The sequence below is a fragment of the Xyrauchen texanus genome, chromosome 6, assembly GCF_025860055.1.
Source record: "Xyrauchen texanus isolate HMW12.3.18 chromosome 6, RBS_HiC_50CHRs, whole genome shotgun sequence".
NCBI classification, from domain to species: Eukaryota; Metazoa; Chordata; class Actinopteri; order Cypriniformes; family Catostomidae; genus Xyrauchen; species Xyrauchen texanus.
In genome coordinates this window covers 13946404-13956783 of record NC_068281.1, presented here as the reverse complement: position 1 = coordinate 13956783, position 10380 = coordinate 13946404, and positions in this window count along the sequence as shown.

Here is a 10380-nt window from a genome sequence, read left to right as displayed (position 1 = left end):
TGCAACATGGAATACAAAAGGCTGTTTACATTAATTGTATCACTGAGAGATAAATATTTGTATATTATTGCATTAAAGCTGTGTTAAACTTGCAGGCATTGTTGCGCTTGTGCTACGTACTGCTCAGATCACAAACTTGTCGCTTGTGACACATACTGTAAAATGCCCTTAAGCATCTGGACATGAGTTCAGTGTTCTGCGCGACCACGAAGGGCTCATCTTCTCTCCCGCATCTGGACGTACAACACCTGCATTGTTTTTCAAGTCTAAAGTGAAGTGATCTTACATGGCTGATCCCTCTTGTTGTCACGTGCTCATCGGTGTAAAGTCAATTCCGCCTTATTTTCGGATTTTTTAGGGTACAACAGGGCTAAAGACTCCATGGGGTAAAAGGCTCTATTGATTTTCTTTTCTCCCAAAACACTAAATAGCAACAAAAACTACCACAGCACTTTCCTAAACACCTGTTTGTCACTATGCACTGGAAATGTTCCTGTTCCATAAGAGCGTTGTTTAAGGTGTCTAAAAGTTGATTTTGAGACAATTTGATCTAATTTTTATTATTTTGTAAATTTTTTCACATTTATGTAGCTAATGAAAATCCCTGAAATAAACACATTTCTTATGAGACAGAATACTTATTTATCATTTTAAGTTTTGTTTATGGTCATTAAATCAAAAAATGTTCAATGACTGTCCAGTAGGTGAAAGGATAGTATTTGGGGTAAAAAGCCCCCCTGTTGCAGGGGCTAAAGTCCCCTATTGAACACATTCATTTTTTAAAGTGCACGAATAGAATTTTCATGAACAATTTTCAAAGTGGGCTCACATTGAGTCCAATCATAATAGAGATTAGTTTGTTTATAGAATACTCGAGATGTAATTAAATGCCAAATATGTTTGAAATTAACAGGAAATGGTTGACGTTTTCTGAAGTAGTTATTTTGAGTAAGCATCATCTTAATTTGTTACTCAAAAAAGCATATTGGTGTCTCAAAATGATTTGCATTAGTTGATAAAATGTGACCTATAACTATTGCCCTATCTACACGATGTCACTTTAAACCTCCTAGGGGCTTTTTACCTCAAGCGAGGGAAACTTTTACCCCGAGTGTTGGTAAAAGGCTCCCTCACCTTTTTTTTTAAACTGATTTTTAAAACAAATTATGTTGCTCTATCAATTTACAATAAAGTTATTATTATTTTTTTTTACCTTGATACATTTTGTGACCAGAAAAAAGCTAAATATCCTTAATGGTGCCTTTAGCCCCCTTTGTACCCTAATCTTGGATATTTTTTAGTAATTGTGACAGCCCTAGCTGGAATTTTGAAAACTTTCAGAAAAGGAAAAATACACAAATAACATGAATATCCTGTGATTCATGTTTATACACTGTTGGACATTGTATACAATAATAATAATTAGGGATGTGCATGAGTAGTCGAATATTCGTTCTGCAATAACTATTTGAATAGTAAAAATACTATTCGAAATTTGCAAAGTTTTGCTTTGCTGGCCATATATACAGTGAGATGCATGTTAAATCCTGAACATACAAACTAAAACTGGCAGTTATAACAGAATGCACTGTGGTAGCGCTGTTGAGTGTGGTCACAAGTTGATCAGATTTGTTAAGCAAACGGTTCTGTCACTCAGTACACTCAGATGGACACCAGAAAAGCAGGTTATTGTGAGAATGTGGCTTTCTGTGAGAAAGCTGGATTCCTGTTTAAATGTATTGGATAAGTGGTGCACACTTTACTCATCAGAAAGCAGCGTGCGTCCCTGTAGCGACGTAATCCCCGCGACACTTCTTAATTATTTATTTTTTTAACACGCTGAATTAACGCATTTAAATCGGCAGCCCTAATATATATATATATATATATCTATATAAAACACGATATTTATCACAATATTCATTCACATTTACACATCGCACTTTTTTTTTTTATTTCAAATTTGGTGGAAGTAAAGAAGAAAAAATTTATTCCAAACTGTCAAAATAGTCACTACAAAACTGCATTGGGGGTCCAGAGGGTCCAGTGGAGTCTGAGGGATCTTTTACCAAAATATTATAATATTTGATAGTTTATCAATCGAGTGCATTTGAAAAAGAATGTTAAATTATCATCTGTTCATTTTGAAGCATAATTGAAGCCCTTGTGACTGTGGAATTATACTGTATGGGGGTTCAGGAGAATCCCCTGAGAGAACATTTAGAAAATGTACACAGCACTGCTGTCGCACATTTCACTAGATACGATAAGATGGCGCAACAGTTGTCATGAAGTTTTGCAGTGCGGATGGAATCAATCCGGTGTCTGACATAGCCTAATCATTACTAAGGCAGCTAACATTAGCAAGTTCATCCAATCTGACCCTACGTTTCCACTGGCGCGTTGTGAGCGAAGCTTAGAGAGCATTTCCTATGGAAGACGAGTGCCACGTTCGTATAATGGATTGTAGGATTGACAACGGTGCGTTGTGAACATCTTTGAGCGGATTTATTCTGCGCCAGTGGAAACACAGCCTGAGAAAGCCATACTGCGTGCGTTTTTAGCGACATGCACTAAACATAGTATATTCCTCAAATACTTATCATCGATATCGTGGCTTTTTTTATTGTGATAAATATTTTATTGACCAGCCCTAAGTGAAAGTGTGATTTTTTTTTTTTAAATGTTTTTTACCAAGACTTTGTTTTCTGAAATTCACAGTGCTAAAATGCCTGAAGCTGAAGAAATACTAAAAACTACTTACTGTCAGTGGGGATGGGGATTTCTTTAAGACTGCAAGGGAAGCTCAGCTTCCCCTATAATGTCAAAAAAATAATGGTCAAATATGTACTATTGTGTAAACAATTTATTGACTAAAAATGCGTTAGAACACGTTCATCTCGAAGACGAGTTCGTTCAGAATCAGCTGCATTACATATAGCAGGTCGGCTGACTCGATTTACTTCTCATACATTCCCGTAAGCGTCAGTGCATTTCCCTGTTGAAGCCGAGCGTCCATTGACTTCAATGGGGCTGCTCTGAACAGTTTTTTTCAGTGCTCCGAAAATAGACGGTCATTGGATAAATGCTGCGATTATGTCCCGCCCACGGATGCTCAGCGTCTCTGGGGGTGAATGAGGAGTGGGCTGGCCCGGACTCGGGCTTCCGCGTGATGATTGGAGGATCTGTCGAAAGACTGCATCTCCTTTTGATTGACAGCGAATCTGTACTATAAGAAGTCACTGAAGCTATTTCAGGCTCAGTCCCATCATGGATTTCTCAAGTGTAGTTGAAAGACAAACTGCTGCAACCTATTTCTTTATATTTGTTTGGCAAAATTGCTAGTCAGTTTGCATAATACATTTCACACAATTATACACCACATTCCTTGTTTCAGTTTTACCAAGTTTAATATATTTTGTTTTAGAGCGTTCGTTCGTTTGTTCGTTCGTTCATTCATTCATTCATACAGTAGGCTAGGTTAGCGTCGTACGGGTGAAACTGCACACGATGGCAGACGGTGCTAATATTGTCGACCTGATTTTGGCGAAGCCATTTGAAAGTCTTCCTTACGAGGAAAAAATTTGAATTAAACAGCAGGGCAGATCAACACCTAAGATTGATTTAGTGCAAAAAATAGGGTAAATAAGTTTATAATGTAGGCCGAAAATGAGCTTCCCCTCTTTGAAAGACCAGCAGCCGCCACTGCTTACTGTATATCTGCTAAAAGTGAATTGACAATGTTTACTAGTATGCTAGCATACAGATGGCCTCAAAGCTAACACACATTGAACTCTTGGGGTCTTTAAAGCTATTCAAACAGAGCAATTCTTGATTGTTCTTCCAACCTTTTATCTATAAAGTTCACTCTCTGCACGCCTGGCCTTTTTTCTTTCTTTTTCATCTCTTCTCTGACAAGTTATGGATCTCTGTAAGAATCTAATATCAAGGCTCATTATGATTTCATGTGTTATTTATTTTCCAGCAGGGAGAGTTTGCTGAAGAGAGCTGGTCTCTCATCATTCTGAGAAACATATCTCGCTAATTTAATGAGCCTCATTTTACCTTCCCACTGTGAGATGGAGCATCGTGATCTGATTGGCCATTTGGCTACCCACTGATAAGTGATTGGTGGTGGCATTAGCATACAAGGTTGTCTTTGCTGTGTAGCCAGGGTCAGTTTAAAGGTGAGGGAGTATGGACTGTCACTCATTTGACAGAGCAGAGGGACAACTCTTAGCTCTGTGATGGAACCTTGCCCTTAAGAAAGAGTAAAGAAGGAAAAGAGAAAAAAGAAGAAAAGGAAACAGAAAAAGAGTAGCTGAAGCATGCAAAGATTAGGGCAGCTTGGAAGACACTGAGAGGGGACTTCACTAATGCCTCCTACACACTACACGACTTTCAAAGACGTCGGATCTTGGTACCATTCATATTACACAACTGTCTGTCTTATCATGGAAGTTGTCATATCTAGGAAAAATCTACCTCTTTGCTTACCTGACTGTCCAAGAGAATTGGCAATTTCTCTCCAACCCTTCTCTTTCTCCACCCGGTTGTGGTACAGTTCAGAGGAAACATCAAATAGGCGCTGGTGCTCGTGCCAGTTTTCCACAAATTTTTCCTCCTTTTCTTCCGTCCAATGAGACTTTCTTGATACCGCAGTCATGCTAGTAAATATTCTGTTGCAGGTACATCAGGACTCCTTCCACTGAAACTTCTGGTGCCCTGTTACTTGCTCTCTCATTAGCTGTAGGTCAACGCTGCAGTCAAAACATATTTCACATTGCGCGATTTGGAATCGCAGACAGGTCCAGATATTTAAAATTCTTGATATCTCGCTGACATTGGCGACGCGTCGGCACTTCTCTCAAATAGCATCTTTAAAAGTTCATACATTGCGATTGTTGCTAACGGGAGTGAGCTCCAATTTGCCTACGATGTTCAGGCTTTTGATGGTGATCTCCACAAAACTGTCGGCGATCGAAAATCTGGCTTAAAATCGTGTCAAGTCGGCATAAGAATGAGTTGTTTTAATTTACATCATTGCTTCACCACTGTATTTCATGAATTTGAGTCATCTGTTTAAAATTGAGGACTCAACTGCAGAGTACGATGCGATACATGCCCAGATATAACATTCTTTGCCATAATTTGATCATCATTTGATGAATAACTGCTAACAGGATCGCCCCTTTTAAATAAAAATCCATTTACCACCTTTTCCACAAGTGGCAATAGTGTGATGTTATTTGTTCCATGGCAAATGGGGTTTTGTGAAAAAGTCTGTCAAATTTTGTTGTAAAGCACTTTACATTTAGATAAGATTAAACAATACAAACTAGAAAAGAACAACAACTTAAGAACAGAGGCAAACTTTAAGCTCTTTTTTTTTTTTTTAATAAGGACATTAAAACAACTAAAACCAAAGTAGCAACACACCATGACAATTGATCAGCATAAAAGGACCATTTGGCTGTCCCAAAGGACAACAATTGAGTTTAAAGGGATTCACTTCCATTATAAATGCTATACAGTCACCACAATTTTGGTCATTTTTATTTAATTAAAAAACAGTTTTTAGTAAACGAGGGGGAAGGTTGCTTTTTTGTGGTAATCATCATTATGCCGCAAAAATGCTGTCAATTGAGCTTAATTTGTATTACTCCTGCAACATTCCTTTTAAATATGATGCAGCTCTATTTCAGGGCATTGAAAAAAAATTGTTGAGAATCAGAATGGCACATGATATCTGAAGTCTTGTTTTCAGAGAAATCAAACTAGATTTGCTTAAGAGAATAAAAAAAACTCTTCACCAAGGAGGAAGAGCAATAAGCTTGTTTTCCCTTTGAATCAAGTTTTTTTTTCTAACCCATTGGCAAATTGATTTATCTTGTTATAAGCAAACATTTGACTACATTTTGTTTCTCTGAAAACAAGACATTTTAGAAATTTTACTGGATGTTTTTTTTGTGATTAAGAGGTTTTTGCACTGAAATAGTGTGCACAAAAGTAGCACAATTGTTTAGCAAATGTATCTCTGTGTTCAGAATGATATGACGCAACCTTACTGTCTGGAAACAAGAAAGAGAGAAGAAGCAAGTAAAAGGGGAAAAGAAAGAAAAGTTGAAGCTAAGACAGAAAAGAGCAGCTGAAGCAAACAAAGATTAGGATGGCAAGAAGGCGAGACCAAGGAAGAACGGTTTAAAGAAAAACACAATGCTCAGCAAAGCAAAACAAAGCAAAGACTTGAAAATGAGGGCAAGAGAAAAATTTAAGTATCCCTAGAGCTGGTATTGGAGATCTCTGACTGCAAGAGAGAGATATAGCTGAGCAGATGGGTGAGAGTGATTGAGGGACAGATGGATAATTAGATAGATAGATGAATGCTGAGAGGTGGTAATGCTGAGATCAAGATGAAAGTTAGTCCAGCGGGGGATCTGGTGGGGGGTTTGTTAAAGTGTGCTATAATGTTGGCTGTCAGTGAAAGGGACCTGTATCTTTTAGCAGCCTGGGCCAGTGCTGTTCCTGCCACACGTACATGGATATTTTTAATAGAATTAAGCTCATCTCGTTATCAGTGAAGTAGGCGAGCAAAGAGTGAGGCGAGATTGAAACAGCGATTTCCAATTTGAGATTGTGTCACATACATCTCTGTGCACTGAGATAACATCGAATCAAACGTCATCATCATCTCTCTCTCTCTCTCTCTCTCTCTCTGCGCTCTCTCTTTATGTTCCCCTGGCCTTGATTTGTTACTCTCACTAATCCTTCTCTACTCTCCCTGGTTCTTTAAGTTGCTTTTATAGTTTAACTTTATGACTCTTTAAAGTTTACGATTTTCTCTCTTGCCCCATCAATCCTCTCAGTTCCATTTAAAGTAATGGCACACACAAAAATTCTGTCATCATTTACTCAACTTTACAGTATGTTGTTCCAAAACAGAATGTCCAAGCTGCTTCATTTTTCATACAATGGAAGTGAATGGTGACCATGATGTCACGCAAGATTTTCAGTAAATAATTACTTAAATTTGACTCTGTTTCTCATACAAGGTTATCATACTGTGTGACTTAAAATATGAGAGTGAGTAAATAAAGAAAAAACATTCATTTTTGGGTGAACTACTCCTTAAAGTTACTTTCATAGTTTAACTTTCACAACTCTTGATAATTTTTTATTTTCTACGAGTTTCTCTCCCACAATCCATTCGTTTGCATTTATCCATCCATGCATTTAAAGGAATAGAACAACCAAATATTCTGTCATTATTGACTCACCTTACTGTAGTTCCAAACTCACATGACTTTCAATCTTCCGTGGAACATAAAAAGAGATATTTAGCTGAATTTCCAAGCTTCTCTATTTCAAACAATGAATGTAAATGGTGACCATGGCATCAAGCAAGGTTTTCAGTGAATAATTACTTATATTCACAAACTATCATATGACTTAAAATATAGCACACAAGTAACATGGACTACTTTTATGATACTTTTTTGTCCTTTTTGGAGCTCGGTCCCCATCCTTGGAACTTGTACATTCTCCTAAACTAGCTTGGAATGACATGAGAGTGAGTAAATTATGACAAAATGTTCTTTTTCTGGTTAACTTGGCATTTAAGGTACTTTTATAGTTTAACTTTCATAACACTTTATAATTTATAATTTCTTTTGATGTTCTGCCTCGCACCTTCAATCCTCTCCATTCCGCTGAAGTTATAGTTCTGCCACTGACTGTGTCTCAAATCAAACCAAAACCATTCACAAATCAATCTCCCGCTTTTCTCATTTGTTGATCTGTGGTACTTTTCTTCCATTTCCTGTCCTACTCTTTCTTATTCTCTTCATTCGTATTCTTTTCCCTCACTCTCTTTCACTTCCACTATTTATTTCCACCTCCTCCACCTCTTCCATTCTCAGTCTAAGATTCCCTTTATCTATTTCTCTCATAATCTCTCCAACTGTGTGTGTGTGTGTGTGTGTATTTGTTTCAATGTCCAACTGGTTCCTTTCGTGCTGATGCGCCGTAGTTTTCTCTGTACAAGAATGGAATGACTTTCCATTAACGCACTGTGAAAAAGTTCTGAACACTGAGGGCTTGCCATGACAGCCCTTTTAACAGTGGCTGTGTCGGTTGTGGTAGTTGCCGACCATGGCACACAAACTCGCTTCTTTGAAATTTTTCTTTTTTCTTGACAGGCTTGAAACTGTGACAAACTCACAGGTGCTTGATTCATTTGTGATTAAAATGCCATCAAAACTAAAGTGCACACATACTAGTGGTGAACACATACAAACAAAAAGACACAGAGTAGAACCAAAACCTGACACCTGCCCTGTTAGTATGTACTGAAACTTTTAACCTGATATCAGTATGAGAACCATCAACAGGAAGCAGGAATCAGAACTTTGCGTCTCATTCACTAATAATTATGTGTATTTTGCATACTTATATACACAGAACATCTCACAAAAATATTTCGCCAGCAGATTCACAACAGGTGTGCATGAATTTGTTCTAAACCCTCTGGGGTCTGAGGGTGTTTTGGGCCCTGGAGAAGTTTTGACATTCCTTGACATTTGTACTTTTTTCAGTTGCTTAAAAACATATTAATGGCTAAAGTCTGATAACACTGTATTCAGCACAAACTGGGCTAAAATAATATGTGAGCAACATGTATGTACAGGTTTGTATTTTTGAGAAAATAACGTTTATTCATGGTTTTTGAAAAAACTAAACTACATACTAAACATTTGTCCACAAGACCTTTGAGAACTGGATCACTTAGCCTAGTGTTTTTGCTACAAAATTATGTGAAAACCATCCTGATCACTTATTCATTCAAAACAATTTAGTCATTTAACTTTTGTAAGATACTTTTAGTGTTAGAAAGGTCATATGCAAGGAGGCGTGAACTATCATGAATATTGATTATATTTCACACCTGAGGAGACAAGGACCCCTCCCCTGGGCCTATCAATGAGGAATGTGACAGAAATAGAATGTATGTGAGGAGACTTAATGATCAAAATCAAGTTTTAAGTCAAAAGAAGTAATCTGACTATACATTTTCTTTACATAAAGACTTTACTTAATTTTGGACCTACATTACGTTTAAAAGAAGTCTCTTCTGCTCACCAAGGCTGCATTTATTTGATCCAAAATACAGTAAAAACAGTGATATTGTGAACTCTTTTTACAATTTAAAAGTACAGTTTTCTATTTGAATATATTGTAAAATACAATTTGTGATCAAAGCTGTATTTTCAGCATCATTACTGCAGTCATCAGTGTCACATGATCCTTCAGAAATCATTATCATATGCTGATTTTCTGATATGTGCATATTTACATCTCATTTGACACATTTACACCCAAACACATATTTGCAAGCACAAGTTTTGTTGATGATAATGAGGCAGCATAAACACTAGTTAAAATATAATCTAAACATTCATATTATTTTTATATCATATTACATATCATATTTATATCATACAGCATACACTTTAATGACTGCTTTAGACGAAACAACATGCCTCCTGGCTGGCAAGTCTGGAAACATTCCACTAGTAAAATATGTACGTTTATATAAAATAGCATGTCAACTAATGTTAGTAAAACTAAATGACTTACTCATCCGAAATTGTATACTCGGCTGGATCAAGTCACTCTTCAAAATTCAAATGTTCATAGGAGTCCCGCGCTTCTTCTGAGGAACTATCTAGGAGTTTTCTCACCTGTGTATCGTGCCGTCTTCCAAACACACAGAAAATTTAATGAACTTGATGCTTTTTAAGGCACAGTCGAGGGCGTTTACCATTTGCATTGATCGTTTCAACACATTTCCGTATGAATAGCGCCCTCTGCCCGTAGGTGTGATCACTTTTGGGATAATTAGCTGAGCTAGGAGAAATTGTACATTGCTTTGTTTCATACAGATTACATTGCAGGAGAATATTTGTTTTAAATTTGAATTGTTTTATTTAAAATTAGAAATTTAGACATGTGTTTCATGTTTGTGTGATAAGTATTTGCGGAGTTTCAGTTCATTTCAGAAATTAGTTTCAGAAATATGCTCGTGAACACAGAGACTGCTGAAAGCATTTTTATTTTCTTATTTTACAATAGCACAAGGTTTTGTTTTTATTGTGAGTGTACACAAATAACAGTAGATCCTTTATAGTCTCTAATGATGTCTTACACTTATCTGTATGCCCCAAAATAACGGAGTATTTTATGTTGTTTCCGCTGTAATGACGAAAAAAATCCAGCAGGACTCGCTGTCGTGTCCGTCGACCCCAGAGGGTTAACCTCATTTTAATGTTAATTAATCTGAATTATTCTGAATGAGGGGACCCCCCACCAAATCCATCTTCA